We start from the raw sequence: 23,172 nt of genomic DNA, 5'->3' as shown, positions 1-23,172 counted from the left end.
TTGCTTGTCTTCTTCCTCCTGCCGTCGCTGTTGCAGCCGATTTACTGGAGATGCATGCATTGTTTAGCGTCCCATCCCTCCTCATCCGCCTGTCATCGCAGTAAAAGCCTGAGCTCGGCCTCACCGAAGCAGCTGATGAGGTTGGAGTGGGTTACAGGATCGATTACTCCAAGTATTGAGTTGTCACATACCGTCTTCGTAGGCGCATGGATCTGCACCAAGTACATTACAACAGCTGTCTCGATTCGATTATTAGATCACGTAGCAGTTCACATAGTGTTCAACGCCCCCACGCCATTTGTTTTTCGTGTGGTGAGCAGCGTGGACACACACACACTCTCTCTCTCTCTCTCTCTCTCTCTCTCTCTTTCTCTCTCTCTCTCTGTCGCAGAGTCAGAGAGAGGAAGCGAGGGATTGACTAGTAGTCCATGCAACGCGTCATTTGATGACTGTAGTATTCTTTGACTTGGAGACGGCGTGGAAGTCTTCGTCTGCAAATAATTGAGCAACAACCTGCAACGTCGGCATGTACAGTACGCATACGGAACAGATATTTAGTATTATTAGAAGATTACTCTTTATTTATAATTCCAGGTTAAGAATTCTAAATATTTTTAAGTTATTTTTTTATAAATAAGCATATATATCTTTAATTTGTAATTTAACTTTAATAAAATAGTTTTGCTTTTTTACATGCAACAGTTTTTTTTTTTTGTTTCTTCTTCTCCTCTTAATTGTTCAATGTGACTTAAAATAATAAAAAAAAGATATATGATGAAATAAAATAAATTAAAGATAAAAAGAGAAAAAATAGTTTTTAATATTTATTATAATAATTTAATATTTTTAAAATTATATACGTTCTGTAATAATTCAAAATACATAGATCAGTTAATATTATTAACTTAAAAAATACATAGATCAATTAATATTAATTTAATATTTAATAGATCAATTATATTAACTTAAAAAATATTCTATTTCGGACCTTTACAAACTGTTCAATAAAATAAATGAGTAATGGGAAGAGCCAACAATAATAGGGTAAGCAAATAAGACGTAAAAACATAAAAGATAAAAATAGAATTAGAAGAATAATAAAATATAATATATTATTTTTAAAAAAATTATGAATAGTAAAAGGGTTACTAATAGTAAACTCCTATTATATTTTTACTAAGTATTTTTACAAAAATATCCTTGTAAGGTTTGGAAATGACTTGTTTGTCCTTGTAAAACTAATATGGCATACATTTATTAACTATATTGAATTGTAAAGTAATTAACATAATGTACCTTTCATCATCACTGAGAGCTTTAAAAGAGTATTAACGTAAACTATGAGTTTTTAAGCTTTGCATGTACATAAGATAAACTTAAATTTAAAGGAGAAATCACTTATTGATGTTGATGATGAAGTCAATTGATGGGTTAATTAATCTAATCCATATTATTGAATTAAGTGTGCAGGATTAACTACGATAGTTTGAAGACATAAAGCAAGTTTACCGGAGTTAAGTTCGATGGGTGTTCAAGAGTCCATCGAAAGTCCAAAGAATCGTCGAAAGTACTGCCGGAACCAGCCGAAAAAGAATCAGGGACTTGTCGAAGTTTTCGAAAGTCCGTTGGAAAGATCATCAGAGGTTCGCGGAGATCACCGAGAAGGTTCGAATATTTGCCAAAGACTCATTGAACACGCCACAAGACCGAGAGCCTACTGGGAGTCCACCGGAAGAAATCCGAGGGTGTATCGGAAGTCCGTCGAAAGTTCGCTGGAAAGCTCGCTAGAAGGAAACTCGACGTTGCTGCTTAAAAATTTGCTTAGGACTATGTCTTAATTTTGTAGTTTGCATATAATTTATGTTAGGATTAAGGGTTAATCCTATAACCCGGTTAGGGGTCAATTGGGCTCGAGTTCGGACTGGTTTGGGCCAAGTTTGGAGCCCAACTAGTGAGCTGGAATAGTCCAGGTGGTGGCATCATCCAGAACCCGAGAAGTCCGACGGTGGCACCACCAGTACACTACCGGACTGGGCGGTGGCATCGCTATTGACAAGCGGTGGCACCGCCAGCACCGGGAAACCCAAAAAGTAATTCAAATTTGGAGCCCAAATTTAAATCCTCTTGGGGCCTATAAATACCCCTCAATTCTCAACAGAGATAAGACCTTTTTTGAGAAGTTAGAGATTGAGAAAAAGCTTTAGCAAAGTTTTGTTTTCAATAGCTTAAGTGTTCACCTCCCTCTTTCTCTTTGAAAAATCTATAAGAATGTGAACCACTTGTAAAAAGGTTATAAGAGGGGTATTTGGTCTTTCCCCCTTCAAAGTGATTTGATAGTGGAAGTTGGGAGCCTTATCAAAGAAGGCTTCGCAAGTGGATGTAGGTTATTTGACCGAACCACTTTACATTGTGGTATTCCTTGAATATATGAGTGTTTAATTTTCTGAACCACTTATCATCTTAGCAGCAAACTGTTCGGTTTTCTTCTCCCTACTCTTGACTTCCTTTACTCGAGCTATTTTAGCTAAGTCATCCTTCATCGAATCGAAATATCTACACATTTATAAAATCGATTTCAAACTTATGAGTTTTAATTCGCTGCACTAATTCACCCCCCCTCTTAGTGTCGCTCCAATCCTAACAATTGGTATCAAAGCAAGGCTCACTCTCCTATTTGGTTTAATACTCAAGAGAGATGACTTACTTCGGCATACAAGAGGGTTACTCTATTATACGTCCGCCTATGTTTAATGGGTCGGATTACACGTATTAGAAGACTCGTATGAGGATCTTCCTTATTTTCATGGATTTTTAACTTTGGACTGTTGTCAAAAATGGATTTCAAAAATCTTCTCTTCCGATGAGCGAATGGGATGAATCAGAGAAGAAGGTTTTTGCTTTAAACGCAAAGGCTATGAATGCCTTATTTTGTGCACTTGACAAAAATGAATTTAATCGTGTTTCGATTTGTGATTCGGCTTTTGATATTTGGAGAACTCTTGAGGTCACTCATGAAGGCACTAACCGAGTGAAAGAGTCCAAAATCAATATTCTTGTGTATTCTTACAAACTTTTCAGATGAAACTAAGTGAGTACATCGGAGACATGTACACCCATTTCACGGGTATTATCAATGGACTCAAAGCTTGTGGTAAAGGTTTTTCTAACTTTGAACTAGTAACTAAAATTTTAAGATCCCTTCCAAAGAGTTGGGATCCAAAAGTTATAGCCATTCAAGAGGCCAAGGACCTTAAAACATTTCCTCTCGAAGAACTTATTGGGTCTCTTATGACCTACAAAATGACATGTCATGCTCATGAAGAGCTCGAGAACCCCCTTCCAAAGAACAGGAAGGATATGACACTTAAAACATAAGAAGACCACTTGAAAGGAACATCAAGTGATGAGGACAATGACGATGACATTGTACTTTTAACTCGAAAATTTAAAAAACTTATAAGAAAGAAAAAAATTAAAAATGACATCAAAACAAACTTGAATATAAAAAGGACCAAGTAATATGCTATGAATGCAAGAAGCCGGGGCACTTCAAAAATGAATGCCCCCAAGCTAAGAAGAAACAACCGAAGAAGAAGAAAGCTTTAAAAGCGACTTGGGACGACTCAAGTGATTCCAAGAATAAAAAAGCTAACAACAAATTAATGAAGAGAGGTATGTGATTTAATTAATGAAGATTATCTTTCGATGAACTTTCTATCGCTTTTCATGAATTATTTGATGAGTGTAGAACTATTAGTAAGAAGTTCAATCTATTAAAGAAAGAGCATGTCTTACTACAAAATAAGCTTGATAATCTTCAAACTCCTCCATGCTCTAAGTGTGAATATTTGGAAGTAATAAAAAATGAGAATTTACTACTTAAAGAGACCTTAAACAAGTTTAAGGTCGGTAGCAAAGGCTTGGACATGATCCTTGCAAACAAGGGTCACGTTGCAAATAGAAGTAGAATTGGTTTTGTGAGAGGATCTCACCAAAATCCTACCACCTTCATTAAAGGACTCACATTACATGTTTCACCTCATTTGAAATGCAACTTTTATTGTAAATCCAGACATATTGTTTACAAATGTTCATTTAAGAAAATTAGTCCACATAAGTTGATATGGGTTCCTAAAGGAACTATAAATAATTCAATGATGAATGACAAAATTAGTAGATCAATTTTTTAGGCACCCAAAATCAAATGAGTACCTAAAAATCATCCTCTTTTATAGACAAACTCACAAGCTAGGAGCAAGAGACGGTATCTTATAGTGGATGCTCAAGGCACATAATCGGAGATCCATCTCATTTCTCTATGCTCACTAGCAAAGACGAAGGATATGTCACCTTTGGAGACAACAACAAAGGTAAAATCATTGACAAAGGAACCATAGGTAACAAATCAAGTTTTCAATTGATGATGTGTTGCTAGTTGATGGATTGAAACATAATCTTTTAAGCATTAGTCAATTATGCGATAAAGGTTACATCGTTAGATTTGAATATAATGTGTGCATTATTGAAAAACCAAACAATAACATATCAATGATTGCCTTAAAACAAAATAATATCTACACCATTAACCTTGATGAACTTAATAATGAAATGTGCTTTTCCATTTTAAATGATGATGCTTGGCTTTGGCATAGGAGATTAGGCCATGCAAGTATGAAATTAATATCTAAGATTTCAACTAGAGAGTTAGTACGAGGGATTCCCAATATGAAGTTTGTTAAGGACAAAGTGTGTGATGCTTGTCAACTAGGAAAATAAATAAAAACTAGTTTCAAACCAAAAAATCAAATTAGCACCACTAGACCATTGCAATTAATCCATTTAGACTTATTTGGACCAAATGATACAACGAGTCTAGAAGGAAGCAAATATGCCTTCATAATTGTAGATGACTATAGTAGATACACTTGGACCTATTTCTTGGCTCACAAAAGTGATTGTTTCAAATGTTTCTCTAAATTTTGTAAATGTACTCAAAACGAAAAAGGCTTCATGATTTCATCAATTCGGAGTGATCACAGTAGTGAATTTCAAAACCATGACTTTTAAAGTTTTTGTGAATCTAATGGATATAATTATAACTTCTCCACTCCGAGAAATCCTCAATAAAATGGGGTAGTTGAAAGAAAAAATAGAAATTTACAAGAAATGACAAGAACCATGTTAAATGAACATAGTCTACCTAAGTATTTTTGGGCCGAAGTCATTAATACGACTTGCTATGTCATGAATAGGGTTCTAATAAGACTATCTCTATCAAAACTCCTTATGAATTATGGAATAACAAAAAACCAAATATTTCTTATTTTAAAGTTTTCGGTTGCAAATGCTTTATTTTAAATTAAAATGATACCTTTGGAAAATTTGATACTAAATCCAATGAAGGCATCTTTCTTGGTTACTCTTCCGTTTCTAAGGCTTTTCGTGTTTTTAATAAAAGAACCTTCATTATAGAAGAGTCTTTTCATATAGTTTTTAATGAAATTTTCGAGTTAAAGAAAAATGATTTTGATGATGATCTTGGTTTTGATAATTTGAATTTAAATGAACCCCCTCGTCAAAATAGCAACATGAATGCAATCTTATTCTAAAATTTCCTTACCCAAGGAATAGAAGTATGTAGATGCTCATCCAAAGGAGCTAATTATAGGAGATACATCAAAAGGGGTTCAAACTCGTTCTCCCTTCAAGAATTTTTGTGTTATTGCCGGCTATTGCCGCCTTCCTTTTTCAAATTGAACCTAAATGCATTGACAAAGCCTTGAAAGATAATTCATGGGTTATTGCAATGCAAGAGGAATTGAACCAATTTGAGAGGAATGAGGTATAAAAGCTTGTTTCTAGACCTAGTGACCATTTAGTCATTGGTACTAAATGGGTCTTTAGAAACAAACAAGATGAATGCGGTATCATGGTTAGAAACAAGGCTAGACTAGTGGCCAAATGTTTCAACCAAGAAGAATGTATCGACTATGAAGAGACCTTCGCTCTTGTAGCAAAATTAGAAGCCATCAGGATGCTCCTTGCCTATGCTAGTAGTAATGATTTTAAACTATTTCAAATGGATGTCAAAAGTGCTTTCTTGAATGGTTTTATTTTCGAAGAAGTGTATGTTGAACAACTTCCCAGATTTGAAAATTCTCTTCTTCCTAATCATGTATTTAAATTGACTAAGGCTCTCTATAGCTTAAAACAAGCTCCTAGAGCTTGGTATGAAAGGCTTAGTTCCTTTCTTATTTTAAATAACTTTACAAAAGGCAAGGTTGATACTACATTGTTTATCAAATATTTTTAAAATAATTTTTATTATTTAAATTTATGTTGATGATATTATTTTTTGTTCTTCGGATGAATCACTATGTGAATCATTTGTCAAATGTATGAGTCATGAATTTGAAATGAGCATAATGGGAGAATTAACCTTCTTTTTAGGATTGTAAATTAAACAACTTAGTAATGATATATTTCTTAATTAATCTAAATATATATTAGAATTGTTAAAATAATTTAACATGGATGGTTTAAAAGCTATAAACACTCATATGAGTACTTCCACTAAGTTAGACATGGATGAAAGTGGTGAAAGTTTTGATTAAAAAAACATATAGGGGAATGATTGGTAGTTTACTTTACCTCATTGTAACTAGACCGGATATCATGTTTAGTGTAGGACTTTGTGCTAGGTTTCAAGCTAATCCTAAATTGTCTCATCTTAAAAGTGTTAAAGGAATCCTTAGATATCCTAAAGGAACTCCTAATTTAGGATTATAGTATCCAAAATCTAGTAATTTTGATTTAATAACTTATGTAGATATCGATTTTGGCGGATGTAGGATAGATAGAAAAAGCACATCCAGAACATGTCAATTTTTAAAACATGCACTTGTTTCTTATACTTTCAAGAAACAAAATTCGATTGCACTATCTACGGTAGAAGCCGAATACATAGTGTAAGTGCATGCTGTGCACAAGTTATTTGGATGAAAAATACGTTGGAAGACTATGAAATTTACATAAAGAACATTCCCATAAAATGTGATAATACAAGTGCTATTTGTCTAACCAAAAATCTAATTCAACACTCTAGAACTAAGCATATTGACATTAGGCATTATTTTATACGAGATCATGTCAATAATAATAATGTCATTCTAGAATTTATTGATACAAAGCATCAATTAGCGGATATTTTCACAAAAGCCTTAAAATAAAGATCAATTTGACTTTATTAGAAGAGAATTAGGCATCTTGAATTGTCCTTGTGAATGAGCTTGATTGTATATATTTTTTAGAAATTTTTCATCCTCTTTTCGGTTTTCGTAGATTTGACTTCTTTTCGATTTTGAATGGCATCTTAAAGAGTGATCCAAGACACTATCCTATCTTAAATCAAACACAAATAAACTTCTGAAAATAAAAATAAATATATAAAAAAATTTATCGTGCCAGCGGTGGCATCGCTCGGTTGGCGGTGGCACCGCCTGAGAACCCCCTTATAAAGAGGGGGGGGGGGGGGGGTTAGGGTCGGCGATGGAACCGCCCCCAACCTATGAGAACCCTCCTTAGCACTCCCACTAAACCCTCTAAACTTCTCTCACTCTCATTCTAAGCCTCTAGAAGCCTAAGAGAGGAGTTCTTCTCGGATCAAGCTCTCAACCTCCCAAGAAAATTTATATAAGGTAAGATCTGAATTTTTTTTCTTCCTCTCATTATTTGGCCTATTCTTTACAGTTCTCTCTTGATCTATCATCATGATTAGATATGGCTCCTAAGAGATCATCAAGAACCAAAGGGAAAAGGGTAGAAGGAGATTCCTATGACCAAATCCTCTTTAGATCTAATAAAGTAGCTCTTAGGTTTTCTAATTTCAAAACAAGAACAATACATTAAGGCAAACATGTTGATCTAGATGAACTTAGAAACCTAGAACCCATTAGATGATTTACAAATTTAGATGCTTTATCTCTCCTCCAAATCAATGAACCAATTTATCCTAGGTTGGTTAGGTTATTTTACGCAAACTTAAGTGTGGACAATGATAGCTTAACTACCTACCTCTCAGGAACACAAATTCAAATCTTTGATAGCACTATATGTGAGTTAATTGGAATTACCAAAAAAGATAGGGGTTGTTATTTTAGAAGTAAATGAGATATCAATGCAATCGGAGCAACTTACTCTGAAGCCTTAGAAATTGTTTTTGCAAATTCGAACCTAGATATGATTCCCAAAAGTTGCGAGCACTTGTTGCCCTTTAACTCCAAATTTTTTATCACATCATGATAAGTATCCTACTTCCTAAATAATTTCATTATGATGAGATTAGTTAAATAGAGTTAAGTACTATGTATTGGATTATGACTGGCCAAAATAATTATTTTGGATACTTAATCCGGCAACATATGCAGGACATAATAGCTAAAGACTCAATATTACTATATGGGGGGTTAGTCACTCGATTAATGATTGCCTATAATATTTGTGTCTCACCCGATGAAGAAAGAATCCAGGTTGATCGATTTAACACTATCAACAGAAACCTACTCAAGAGACTTCAATGTACTTTTAGTAATGGTATATGGATTAGGCAACCTACAAGGACTGATCCAGTTCCCCCACCAATAGAACACCCTGAAACACCCATTTTTAGGGGAAATGAATATTCTTCCCCTAGTCCCTTTGGTGCAGCATCTTCAGAACCAGCTCCTGTTTCATCTTTTGAAGATCCCATTATGGCATAATTAAATCAAATCAAAACACAATAAGAGCAATTCAAATCACAACAAGAGCAAATCCAATTATAGCAAGTTAAAATTTTGAGGGAACTATGACAGATGAACCAAAAGATAGATGTCATATATAGAAGAATAATCGATGTGTTTTCTTATTATTGTAAACCTCTATGCTACCTTGACATGTGTTTGCATTATCTTAGTATATGATGTTGGATGTTTCTTTTCAAAATTTTATCAATATTTTGATGGCACCTCCATGTTATTTTGGATGATGTGTTGTCTTCCTTGAATGAACTATCTTAATGCCAAAGTTGAAGCCTTGTCAATTTTGCCATCTCCTTTTCAAGATTTTTTTTCTTATGAGATGATTTTATGAATGGCTTCAATAATCACGAGTTTTATGCTTAAAACCTCATCTCTTTTTTGTTGATGACAAAGGGGGAGAAGAATATGCAAAAGATTGATGACTTGTGAAAAATATGAAATTTGCATATTGTATAATGTAATGAAAAATGTCTTATATGTGATTTATTCCTTAAAAGCATCGTAAAACTTTTTGAGCATATCGCATATAAAAGTTTTTTAGATTGATTGTCGTATCATGTTTATCATTTTTTTTTTTATATATGATAAGCAATTATCTCATGTCATATGAAATCATGCCTTGCATTTATATCATGAGATCCATGTTGAAATTTTAAATTATTATTATTTCTTATCGAAATGATAATTGTCTTTAATCATTTGGGTTGAAAATAATTTTCATACCTTGAAATTATGAGAAATACGAAGTTTCGTATTTGCTCATGCTTATTAAAAATAACGATAAGTTCGATGGATAGAACTTATCGGTTTAGGCTTGAATTCAAAGAGATTGAATTCAAGTGTTTTTATCTTCTCATAATATAACATATAGATAGGGGGAGTTATGATTAACTCCATCATCAATTGATTATCATCATCAAAAAGGGGGAGATTGTTGAATCTCGAATTTTGATGATGAAGTCAATTAATGGGTTAATTGATCTAATCCATAAATTGAGTTAAATGTACAGGATTAACTACAATAGCTTGAAGATATAAAGTAAGTTTACTAGAGTCAAGTTCGATGGGTGTTCGAGAGTCCATCGAAAGTCCGAAGAATCATCGGAAGTGCTGTCGAAACTAATCGAGAAAGAATCGGGGACTTGCCGAAGTTTTCGGAAGTCTGCCGGAAAGATCATCGGAGGTTTGCAGAGATCACTAAGAAGGTTCAGATACTTGCCAGAGACTCGTTGAACTCGCCACAAGACCGGGAACCTACTGGGAGTCCGCAGGAAGAAATCCGAGGGTATATCGGAAGTTCGTTAGAAAGCTAGTCGGAAGGAAACTTAACGTTGCCGCTTAAAAATTTGCTTAGGACTATGTCTTAATTTCGTAGCTTGCATGTAATTTGGGTTAGGATTAAGGGTTAATCCTATAACCCGGTTAGGGGCCAATTGAGCCCAAGTTTGGATTGGTTTAGGCCAAGTTTGGAGCCCAACCAATGAGCTGGAATAGTCTAGGCAGTGGCACCGTCGGACTCGGCTATCACGGACTTAGCTGGTTTTGCCTAAGTCGTGCGGCACCCTTGCGTGTCCGTCCGCAAAGGTCAGCCTTCCCGAAGCCTCCCATTGTCCCTTAGGACCAACAAAAGAGAGAACGGGTTAGAGAGAACGTCTCAATCGGGATCCACAAGCAAACATCTCCGAAAAACACTTCATAGACAATGCAAATTACAAACATACTTTACAAGCTCTGAACCGTTGCATAACAAAGGGTAAAATGGTCCATTATAGATCAAAAATCTCTCGCACGTGTCCACATGACACAACCTTTATTTACAAGCCTAAAGAGGCCACCAACCCAACTAAAATGGGACTATTAAGCCTTCGGCCGTCCCCCTATATGCTGTACAAGGCATGAACATACCAAAAGACACGGACATACATAAGCATTACATCAAACATCCTGTTTAGAAGTTTGTCCGTGACATTCTCCCCCACTTATTCCTTCGACGTCCTCATTGAAGCCTTTGTCGACACTGCAACTCCTCGCCTTTGCTGAGTCTTCAATCTGCTGCTCCAGCTACAATACGCCTCTTGGCTCCTAGCTGCTCTCCACTGCTATTTTTTGAGTAGTCGAACCTTTGATCTGCCATGCTGCTTCAACTCACCAATGACTCTGACTCTGGTGTGGGGTTGGCTGAGTTGTGTTGATCATTGTTGATTCCTGCGGATCCCCTAGATGAAGGAAAAGACCATCCTTACTGCGCCAATCTCTCAAATTCCACATGCTTCTTGAACTGGATGGATGCTTGTTGGAGCTTTAACGAGCATCGTCTCGCAAACTTCTGAAGTTTTAGGTCCTTCCTCCACAAAATTTGCTCATTGACTCTTCTTTCACTTAGTTGTCACATCCAAGTAGGTTCGCATCACTTCCACTTTCGATTGGCATTTCGTTGAGAAATGAAGCGGACAATCTACTCTTAGTAACACTGATCACCGTTGGTGAGGATTTGACAACTATTGTCTTCCATTATCTTCGAAGGGTCTTGGAATATATGCAGAACTCCTCTGCTGGATAGATAAGAGAATTGGGGTACTCGGTTTCGCCCATTCTCTTAAGAGTTGAGAAGGCAAAGGTTACTTGACTTCGCCCGCCTCCTCGAGGTTGTACTCCATGCATCGAGCTAGTTACTGGCCTTCGCCTGCTCTTTGCTCACACTTCTGAAGCACTTGAAGTGTTTGCACTCCTTGCGTTGAGTTAGTTACTGCGATTCACCTTCTCAATGCCATCGAACTTCTGGAATGCAGGAAGTTTTCACCCCAACTTGGAGTAATTCTCTCATAGGTTTGGTCGCCTCTGGGATTGTATCGTCTTCTCAATCAACCCTACCGCCTACTCCACTGAGTAGCAAAGGTACAGCACCGCGTACTGCCTGCTTCGTTCCTTGGTTATGCACTCTTGCATGACCCAAAGTCTTTCACTTTCGGCTATCTTGATGAGAAGCTCATTGACACCGGTCTTACAAAGTTCCTCGGCCTCTGCCCTTCAGCCTTATCTCGGTACTTGGAGAGTGCCTCTGCATGATCCACCTCCTCGGCCCCTTTCACGACCAAGCGCTCTCCCTCCATGAGAGCAAGGGATCAATGACTTTCACGGAAGTCCGGCCTCTACGGTACCATGGCGCTGCCATGCCCATGGCACTACTATCCGTCGCCTCGCATCTGCTTCCCTTTTCTTCACAATCAGTAGATATGCCTCCGTGACACTCCTCCGAGTCCACCTTCATTCTCACTGATTGCTTGATTTTGGGTAGCTAAGTCCCTCTGGACTCGTCGTCGCTTCCTCGCCCCTTTAGACCCCCTGCTTCAACACCTCTGTGTTCTCCAAGCAGTCCGTTTGGTCGATGGAAAGACAGACTGCAACTCCCCTGCATGGCCTCTGCCATCATGTTGTAGAGTCTACATCGATTATGTTCTCCTTAGCTTCCTTGGTAGCAACGTTCGCTTACTCGACCTTGTCCTCTGACTTGTCGGGCTCCCTTAAGCGAATATGAGCTCTGGAGCAGTCCAACTCTCCAGCTGCTTCGATTATACCTTTGCATGATCAAGTCCCTCCTATGGAACTCACTGGTACTTGCATTCGAACTTTTCCCTTGGTGGAACACAACCCCCATATGCTGATGACCAAGGTTTTCACCCGATGCAAAATTCGATGCACGCACGGAAGACCCGCCTCTGCGGTACCATGGCCTTCACTCCTTGAATCCATAGCCCTTCTTGCCATCGTGTTGTTCACCGAAGTGGAGCTTCTAGTAGCTCCCGATCATACCTCCGTATGATCTAGTCCCTCACGGGACTATGTCGTGTGTATCGCATTGCCACGAACTGTTCCACCACGATCCGCTACACCATGTCGCCTCCTGGTGACATCTCCATTGCATTCTGACCCTTATGGAATAAACTCGAATTGTGAACCCTCCATGTGTGGCCTCTGCCATTACAACGCAGGGTCTCTTCTACCTTCGATTTTGTTCGCTCCTTTGGCAATCGACCTTCATCCACCCACTCTTGGGTCACACGTAAATGATGTTGGGAAATCATTGGGGGCGACATCATATACGTAGCGGAAGAACAAGAAAACAAAATCCCCGATTCCCAAAAAGATGTTCGTCGTCGTGCGAAGATTGGTGCGCAAAAAATCCGCAAAACACAAAACTGCGTATAGAGATTGTGTTACCTAGGGAGATCGTATATCCCTGTTTCCTTGCAGATCCTTAGGAGATGGTGAAGGAGGTCAAGCGTCCTCCTCTCTAGCGGTGATCCACACAGCAGGGTTGCGACGACGCTCCTCAAAACTCCAAGCCTACTCTGAGGTGGAGAGGGAGAGGAGAATAGGAAAGGCAAGCAAAGACTCTAGCCTATGAGGCTGTGAATCCCTCCTATTTATAGAGATCCCGTGTCAAAACCTAATGGGTCCTTCCCTAGTGGGTATTGGATCTGCATCCAATAAGACAAGGGCTCCGTCGGATATCTCATATCCGAACCTCTACTCATCGCAATGCCTACCATATGTGTGTGACCCTCTAGGCCCAATATCGAGCTGGCCGTGAGTCATACCTGTCAGAACTCCTTCTGACTGAGTGAATTATTATCTCTGTAATAATTCACTTGACTCATCGACTACGGACGTACTAGGCCACTACGCCGTAGTCCCCAAACGATACAGGGGAATCCAATCCATTGGACCTGTCTGTCCTCAGTTACCATGTACCTATAGTCCCTCATCCATCTAATATCCCAAAGACCGTATATCGAGCATGGTGCTGTCAGACCCATACGGTTTCTACTCGAGTCTTGCTCTAATCGGATTCTCCCGGAGAACTCTTTCTCTCTCAACCTGAATGACCCTGGCCAGGGATTTGTTTGAGCAAGAACACATAGGATATTCTTCTCATGACGCCGAGAGTGGATGATCCTCTATTGACACTCAATAGCCCTCGTAAGGTCGACTACCACTCCCAATGACCAGCTGTACTAGATCTGGGAACAGCCAAACCTATAAGTCTGGTATCAAAGAGTGGAGCACTCATACAGGACATCCTTGGTGTCTCAAGTCTAAGGACCAGATACACCACTAGGACTACGGAATCGCTGTCTGACAATAAGGCATCATCAACCATCCAGCATTCCGTAAGCGGATCAATCAGTGAACTCATTCTCCAATGAGCACCTGTACTGTATCCCTAGTGTCCCTACACGAGCAGCTATGAGACCAGCTGCATCCATCATATGGACGGGTATACAGCACACCAGTCTATCCGGTTATCACGATGTCCCTCTCGAGTAACCTATGACCGGGATTATTTAGGATATGTGTTTATAGGTGAATCGATCTCATTATCGTGATCTCATCACGATCCGATTCACATTGCACAAATCCAAGGACATCACAATATATATATATGCATTTATGCAATAGTTATAAAGTGATATACGCCAAAATATAATAAGCAAAAAGATTCTGTATCAAGTCACACGTGCCATCACTCACGTGATTGGCTTGCTGGGCACCTATGACTAGCAATCTCCCACTTGACCTAAAGCCAATCACCTATGTGTCTGATCCCCATCAGACTCCTGTGACGCTCAAAGACAATCTGAGACAACGGCTTTATCAGTGGATCTGCAATGTTATCTTCGGATGGAACTCTTTCCACTACTACATCTCCTCGGGTTACGATCTCTCTTATAAGCTGGAACCTCCTCAGAACACTTCTGATGAGACCCGGGTTCCCTTATTTGAGTAATCACCCCATAGTTGTCGCAATATAAGGAAGTCTACTTGTCGCTATCTGTATCGACTCCCAAATCTGTGATGAACTTCTTCACCCAGACTCCCTCCTTTGCTGCATCCGATGCAGCAATGTACTCCGCCTCTGTGGTCGAGTCAGAAGTGGTATCTTGCTTGGAACTCTTCCAGCACACTGCTCCTCCATTCAAGGTGTACACATACCCTGAATTCGACTTGCTATCATCGACATCAGACTGAAAACTTGAGTCAGTGAAGCCTTCAACCTTAAGGCTATTACCTCCATATACTAGTAAAAGATCCTTAGTCCTTCTCAAGTACTTAAGGATACACTTTACTGCTTTCCAGTGCTCCAAGCCTGGATCCGCCTGATACCTGCTCGTGACACTCAAAGCATGCGCTATATCAGGCCTAGTACATAGCATGGCATACATGATATACCATATTGCTGAGGCATAAGGTATCATATCCATGTTCGCCCTTTCTTAGAATTTTCAATGCCAAACATTTTGACAATGGTTTCTATGTACCTGGACTGGGACAAGCCAAGCATCCTCTTGGATCTATCTCTATAGATTCTAATCCCCAAGATATAGGATGCTTCCCCTAAGTCCTTTAAGGAGAAGTGTCTAGATAACCAAGTCTTTACAATGGATAGCATTCCTACGTCATTCCCAATGATGAGGATGTCATCCATATATAACACCAAAAAGGTGATAGCGCTCCCACTTACCTTTCTGTATACACAAGGCTCATCTTCGTTCTTAACGAAGTCATAAGATCTGATTGCCTCATCAAATCTTATGTTCCAACTTCGGGAAGCTTGCTTTAGTCCATAAATGGATCTAAGCAACCAACACACCTTATCTGGGCAGTTCTTGGACACGAATCCCTCAGGTTGCATCATATACACCTCCTCCTCGAGGTTCCCGTTGAGGAATGCAGTTTTCACATCCATCTGCCAGATCTCATAATCATAGTGTGCTGCAATAGCCAATAGAATTCTGATGGATTTTAGCATTGCTACGGGTGAGAAAGTTTCGTCGTAGTCAACACCTTGCCTTTGACGATACCCCTTAGCCACTAGCCTTGCTTTATAGGTCTCTACCTTTCCATCTACTCCGATCTTTTTCTTAAAGATCCACTTGCAACCGATGGGTACAATACCTTCGGGCGCATCAACTAGGTTCCAAACCTTGTTGGAGTACATAGAATCCATCTCAGAATTCATGGCTTCTTGCCACTTCCCGGAGTCTATACTCATAATAGCCTCCTTGTAGGTCTGAGGATCAATATCCTCAACATCCTCTCCTCTAATATGTCCAACATATCTCTCAGGAGGATGAGATACTCTATCAGACCTGCGTAAAATTAAAAATTGTGTATTAGGTACCTGAACAGACTTGGGCTGTAGAGTGGTGCTTAAGCTTGGTTCTCTAACTTCGCTCAACTCTATCATTCTCCACTGTCTGCGCCAAGAATGTGTTCCTTCTCAAGGAACACTGCTCTCTTAGCTACAAAGACCTTTTGGTCCTCGAGATGATAGAAGTAATACCCACAAGTTTCCTTGGGGTATCCCACAAATATGCATCGCTCTGTCCTTGATTCTAACTTATCGGGGTTGTGTCTTTTAACGTGGGCTGGGCAGCCCCAAATCTTAACAACCTTAAGATCAGGCTTCTTCCCTTTCCATATCTCATATGGTGTAGACATTACCGACTTAGTTGGAACTCTGTTCAGAAGGTAAGCTGCGGTTTCTAGGGCATATCCCCAGAATGAGATGGGTAGGTCAGCGAAACTTATCAGGGACCGTACCATATCTAATAAAGTACGATTTCTCCTTTCAGAGACACCATTGAGCTGAGGTGTGTAAGGAGGTGTCCATTGGGATAATATCCCATGGTCCTTGAGGAACTGAGTAAACTCTGTACTTAAGTACTCACCTCCTCGATCTGATCAAAGAGTTTTGATACTCTTTCCAGTCTGGTTCTCCACCTCATTCTTATACTCTCTGAATTTCTCAAAGGCCTCGGACTTGTACTTCATTAAGTACACATATCCATACCTTGAGAAATCATCAGTAAATGTAATGAAGTAGGAGTAACCTCCAATGGCATGAGTTGACATGGGTCCATATACATCACTATGTATGAGTTCCAACAACTCAGTGGCTCTCTCTCCAATTCCACTAAATGAAGAGTTGGTCAGTTTTCCACGAATGCAAGGCTCACAAGTTACATATGACACATAGTCGAATGGATCTAGATATCCATTATTTAGCAACTTTTGAATCATTCTTTCATGGATGTGACCTAGCCTACAATGCCATAGGTATGCACTGTTCACCTCATCTCGTTTCCTCTTAGACACTTACATTCATGATATGTGGAGTAGTGTCTTGCATAAACAAACCTTTATGCAATATTCCTCTCGTCAATCTCCCCTCGGCTTTGCTAGAATTTATAATAAATTGTAGATGTAATAAGCAATACTGGTATCCAATACCAATGCACTATCACAAAAATCTGCCAATTGGAGATTGATCATGAATGTACCTAAAGCTTCACCAAGCTTCTATTTCGCCCTTTCTACAAGGTACTCTTTGTAGTTCCTCTTCCATTGCCCATCTTTACCACAGTGGAAGCACTGGCCTTTGTCCTTTGCTGGGTCTTTCTTAGCAACCTTTGCTTTACCTAGTTTGCCCTTGCCCTTTCCCTTCTCAAGGGACCTTTCTGCTTTCCTTTTCTTTCTGGTCTCACTAGTGTAGAGAATTGGCTTCTCTTTCTTAATAGTACTCTCTGCCTCCCTCAACATATTGAGGAGGGAGAGTCACCTCAAGCTTGTTCATATTAAAATCCATTATGAACTATGAAAAGGAATCTGGTAGGGACTGAAGCACAATGTCCACACACAAGTTATCCTCTAGGACCATTCCTAGACCTGTGAGTTTCTCTATCCACTCAATCATCTTTAGGACATGATTCTGAACCGGTGTCCCCTCAGTCATCCTAGCGCGGAAAAGGCTCTTAGATATCTCATATCGTTGAGTCCTTCCCTGTTCCTCAAACAATTTGCGGACATGTAAGAGAATAGATCTGGCATCCATCTTTTCATGTTGTCTCTGTAACTCTGGAGTCATAGAGCCCAACATATAGCACTGAGCAAGAGTGGAGTCATCAATGTACTTTACGTAGCGAGCGATCTCATCCTCGCCTGCCCCTTCTTCGGGCGTAGGCATCACTGTATCAAGGACGTACACGATTTTCTCCGCTGTGAGAACAATTCTCAAGTTACGGAGCCAATCCGTATAATTTGGACCAGTGAGGCGGTTGACATCAAGTATGCCACGTAAGGGATTTGAAAGCGACATTTTCTGAAAATAAAGATGTAGCAGAAATGTATAACATGCAGATTTTGCAAGAAATAAACTATCAAGATATGGACTTCTATCTTAATATGCTCCCACTATTTTACTAACGAGTCACGCGACACCCTCAGCACGTGAAACGGAAGTCTCCGGCAGACTTCTAGTGGGGATCAGGATCCAATCAGCGTCTTAGTGTAACCTCGAGGGACTCGACCAATCACACTAAGCCTAAAAGGTAGGCAACTCTTGCCGATCACAACTCCTTGTGATTCCCGTCCTGTTCGGCCTTCGAATCACCATGGCCTCGAGGGACTCGACCAACCATGATGCTCGGTTAAGTCAACACCTTCGTTACAAGATGAGTCTGATTTGATGATATACCCTCGAGGGACTCGACCAAGCATACCATGCCCTCAGGTCACCGGTGACATCTCTATGTCGTAAGCAAGATAGCGAATCGCGATATAGGTGAGTCTCGAGGGACTCGACCAACTCAACCTACACCGGGATTCGGTTCCTACTCATAACGATGGAAGGCCACGTGGGTCAATCTAATTGCCTCACGTTTACCGACTTAATATTATCGAGAGATGTTTTTATAATTTGGTCTCCTAATATGACATGTCACACATATACATATTTAATATATATCTACATCGCATGCAAATATATATACATATCTAGTATGTGTATAAGCAATCACACCAGATGATCATGGACCACAACCTAATATGATTAAGGCCCGAGCCAGTAGGCCTAATCACTCACATCAAGATCTATGTGTGCAACGGTGCATCTCCATGCCCTGTGATCGTCCATCTCGTCCTCGTCGGTTTCGTCGACATCTTGATGCATCTCCATGCAACACGATCGTCCGTCTCGTGGGTCCCGCTGTCGCATCCACGCTCCCGCTGCGCCTCCTCATGTGATTACAACTTAATCATAGGCACGCAGGCCCGACAATAAACGAGAAATATAATGGAGGTTCGCAAACCTCAATAATAATAATCACAAGTACACACATCACACGGTCCATAATCATCCGTCCACACATTATACATCACATGTATAAATAATCATCATCATGTAGGACTACTAGATAATAATAAAAATAATAATCAACTAAACCTTTTAATGAATTAATATTTTTCAGAAATCAGGGACATGTAGGGAATTTCTCAATGCCTAAGGGTATTTTCGTAATTTGGACAAAAGACAGAAACTGGAATTTCTCAAATTCCGAGGGGCAAAACTGTCTTTTTCCCAGAAAACCCTAATGCCCTCTTACTGCTGCCGTTGCCGCCGCCGCCACCCTGCTGGCGGCGGTCTGTGCGGCGGGGCGAGGGCGCTGCCCTCGCCTGCAGGCGGCACGCCCGCTGGCGGCGCTGCCGCTGCAGGTGGGCTCCCCTTTCGGGCGTCGCTGCCTCCGCAGGCGGTGCTGTACCGCCGGGCGGCCGCCCCTGTGGGGGGGGGGGTTTCGCCCGCGGGAGCAGCGGCAGCAGGCGTCGCTGCCCTCCGGCGGCAGGCGCCGCTTCCTTTCGGCGGCAGGCGCCGCTGCCCTGCGGCGCCTCTGCCCGTGGGTTGCCAGCCCCGCCGGCAGCAAGCCTGCTGCAAGCAGACCGCCGGCCGGCTGCTGCAGGCACAGCGCTTGCGCATGCGCCGGCGCTGTGCTGCCTGGCTGCGGCTGCGGCTGCCGCTGCAGGTGGCTGCAGGCATGCAGATCGAGGGCAGCAACTGTTGCTGCCCTTCCTCGCTTTTGCGTCAACGATTTTGACGTCAAAATTCTTCCTAAACACAATACACGCAGTTCAAAACCAATCATTCGCACGAACAACCTGGCTCTGATACCACTGTTGGGAAATCATTGGGGGCGACATCATATACGCAGCGGAAGAACAAGAAAACAAAATCCCCGATTCCCAAAAAGATGTTCGTCGTCGTGCGAAGATTGGTGCGCAAAAAATCCGCAAAACACAAAACTGCGTATAGAGATTGTGTTACCTAGGGAGATCGTATATCCCTGTTTCCTTGCAGATCCTTATGAGAGGGTGAGAGGGTGAAGGAGGTCAAGCGTCCTCCTCTCTAGCGGTGATCCACACAGCAGGGTTGCGACGACGCTCCTCAAAACTCCAGGCTATGAGGCTGTGAATCCCTCATATTTATAGAGATCCCGTTTCAAAACCTAATAGGTCCTTCCCTAGTGGGTATTGGATCTGCATCCAATAAGACAAGGGCTCCGTCGGATATCTCATATCCGAACCTCTACTCATCGCAATGCCTACCATATGTGTGTGACCCTCTAGGCCCAATATCGAGCTGGCCGTGAGTCATACCTGTCAGAACTCCTTCTGACTGAGTGAATTATTATCTCTGTAATAATTCACTTGACTCATCGACTACGGACGTACTAGGCCACTACGCCGTAGTCCCCAGACGATACAGGGGAATCCAATCCATTGGACCTGTCTGTCCTCAGTTACCATGTACCTATAGTCCCTCATCCATCTAATATCCCAAAGACCGTATATCGAGCATGGTGCTGTCAGACCCATACGGTTTCTACTCGAGTCTTGCTCTAATCGGATTCTCTCGGAGAACTCTTTCTCTCTCAACCTGAATGACCCTGGCCAGGGATTTGTCTGAGCAAGAACACATAGGATATTCCTCTCATGACGCCGAGAGTGGATGATCCTCTATTGACACTCAATAGCCCTCGTAAGGTCGACTACCACTCCCAATGACCAGCTGTACTAGATCTGGGAATAGCCAAACCTATAAGTCTTGTATCAAAGAGTGGAGCATTCATACAGGACATCCTTGGTGTCTCAAGTCTAAGGACCAGATACACCACTAGGACTACGGAATCGCTGTCTGACAATAAGGCATCATCAACCATCCAGCATTCCGTAAGCGGATCAATCAGTGAACTCATTCTCCAATGAGCACCTGTACTGTATCCCTAGTGTCCCTACACGAGCAGCTATGAGACCAGCTGCATCCATCATATGGACGGGTATACAGCACACCAGTCTATCCGGTTATCACGATGTCCCTCTCGAGTAACCTATGACCGGGATTATTTAGGATATGTGTTTATAGGTGAATCGATCTCATTATCGTGATCTCATCACGATCCGATTCCCATTGCACAAATCCAAGGACATCACAATATATATATGCATTTATGCAATAGTTATAAAGTGATATACGCCAAAATATAATAAGCAAAAAGATTCTGTATCAAGTCACACGTGCCATCACTCACGTGATTGGCTTGCTGGGCACCTATGACTAGCAAATGAAGCACCGCTCTAGGACAGTTCGTCGCCTAGTAGCTCCCGAAGTTCATCGACTTCACTGTAATTTGTGCACCATTGTCTGGATCTTGGGCCTCTACCCCTACCAGCACAATCTCCGCTGCGCACCGCTTCCTTCATGGCAACTTGAATGGCAACACTATGGCATATTCTTCAAGAGTACATGCCTCTGCGTCCTCTTGCCCCGTGCTAAGGCCTTCTGAACCCAACTTCGCCTCCGCAAATTGAGTCGCCTTAGTTCCTCCATCAAATGCTCCTCCGAGATAAGGTGCATGTGCCCAGAAGCTCCCTTCATCTTTGACACCATGCAAGATGAGTCCTCTCTGATAGAATGAATGACCCATGGAACAACATGACTCTACTATTGCCTCTGCAAGAGTTCATGTCCTTGACCTCTGTCTAGGGAAAGCACCGTGCCTCCGCTCCATGTTTCAACTTCTATGCTGGCTCCCTTCATGCGGCTTGGGTACTTCGCCAAGTTACACCCAAGTTGCTCTGCTCCTCGTTTTTGCATTGAGTCAATGGTGGCCCTCGTGCCCACCATTCCACGGGTCAGCCCTCCCTTGAGTTCGATCTCCAAATCGACTCCAAGTGTGCCTTCATTTGTGTTGCTTTGGGACGCTCCCCCACTTGATCTTGCAATGCATTCACCAATGCATTCTCTCAAGCGAGATCATGCGATGACTCCTCACCGCTTGCTCGGTCAATTGAGCTTCGTGGAGTTGTTGTTTGTTGAGGTACTCCTCCTCAACATGTGCGGTCCGTCCCACATGATTCTCCCTCTGGAGAGCCGAGACTTATCCCTCCTGGATAACTATCCCATTGGAGCAACATCTCTCTTCGTTTCGGAGACCACCATCCCCTTGGACTACTCCGATCTGCTGAACAAACTGTGCATTGTTCTGCCTCCTGCAAACGCACTTGCTAAATTGCGACTCCACGTCAATACAGCCCCCACTGCACCACTCAAGGCCTAGCAACATGCTGAACTCGTTGCACACTTCAGCCTCCTACGGACGTATCCTTCACATGCCGAAGAGAAAGTTTCAATGCTCCATGGCGCCGAGTTTCGGTCTCCTTGGGATGGCCGCGAACATTCCATCGTCCGCATACAAGCCCATGCATGAGTACCGAATTCTTTGAGTTAGCAATTCCCCTCACCTCTATGAGCTTTGCACAACTCTTTCGATCGCTGAGCAACTCATTCCACCTTGCATGGTCTCATCCTTTACCAAGCGCCTCGCTTGCCTTGAGCACCATCAAGTATGGTTGTCAACGTTGAGCCGTAGCTTAAACTCAGCCATCCCAACCTTTGTGCGCTCCACATTCTTCCAAGCTTGTCTGTTCTCATAGTGCCTCTTGCGTGAAGGGTTGGCCATTCCTCTGAATGCCAATCTCAGATGCCCGCTCCTCCGAGCGACTCCTTTTCCCTATATCTCCATGCCCGTTTTCCCCCAAACGGTCGCGCGTGTGCTGACTGCCCTCAATGCAGCCCCGCTAGGTCCCCCACGTTTGCATGCTAAGTGTTTCTATGAGTGCTTGTCCCGCTCTGATACCATCTATCACGGACTTAGCTGGTTTTGCCTAAGTCGTGCGGCACCCTTGCATGTCCGTCCGCAAAGGTCAGCCTCCCCGAAGCCTCCCATTGTCCCTTAGGACCAACAAAAGAGAGAACGGGTTAGAGAGAACGCCTCAATCGGGATCCACAAGCAAACATCTCCGAAAAACACTTCATAGACAATGCAAATTACAAACAGACTTTACAAGCTCTGAACCGTTGCACAACAAAGGGTAAAATGGTCTATTATAGATCGAAAATCTCTCGCACGTGTCCACATGACACAACCTTTATTTACAAGCCTAAAGAGGCCACCAACCCAACTAAAATGAGACTATTAAG

Source organism: Musa acuminata, chromosome BXJ1-1 (genome assembly GCF_036884655.1).
Source record: "Musa acuminata AAA Group cultivar baxijiao chromosome BXJ1-1, Cavendish_Baxijiao_AAA, whole genome shotgun sequence".
NCBI classification, from domain to species: Eukaryota; Viridiplantae; Streptophyta; class Magnoliopsida; order Zingiberales; family Musaceae; genus Musa; species Musa acuminata.
Note: the sequence above shows the minus strand (reverse complement) of the source record.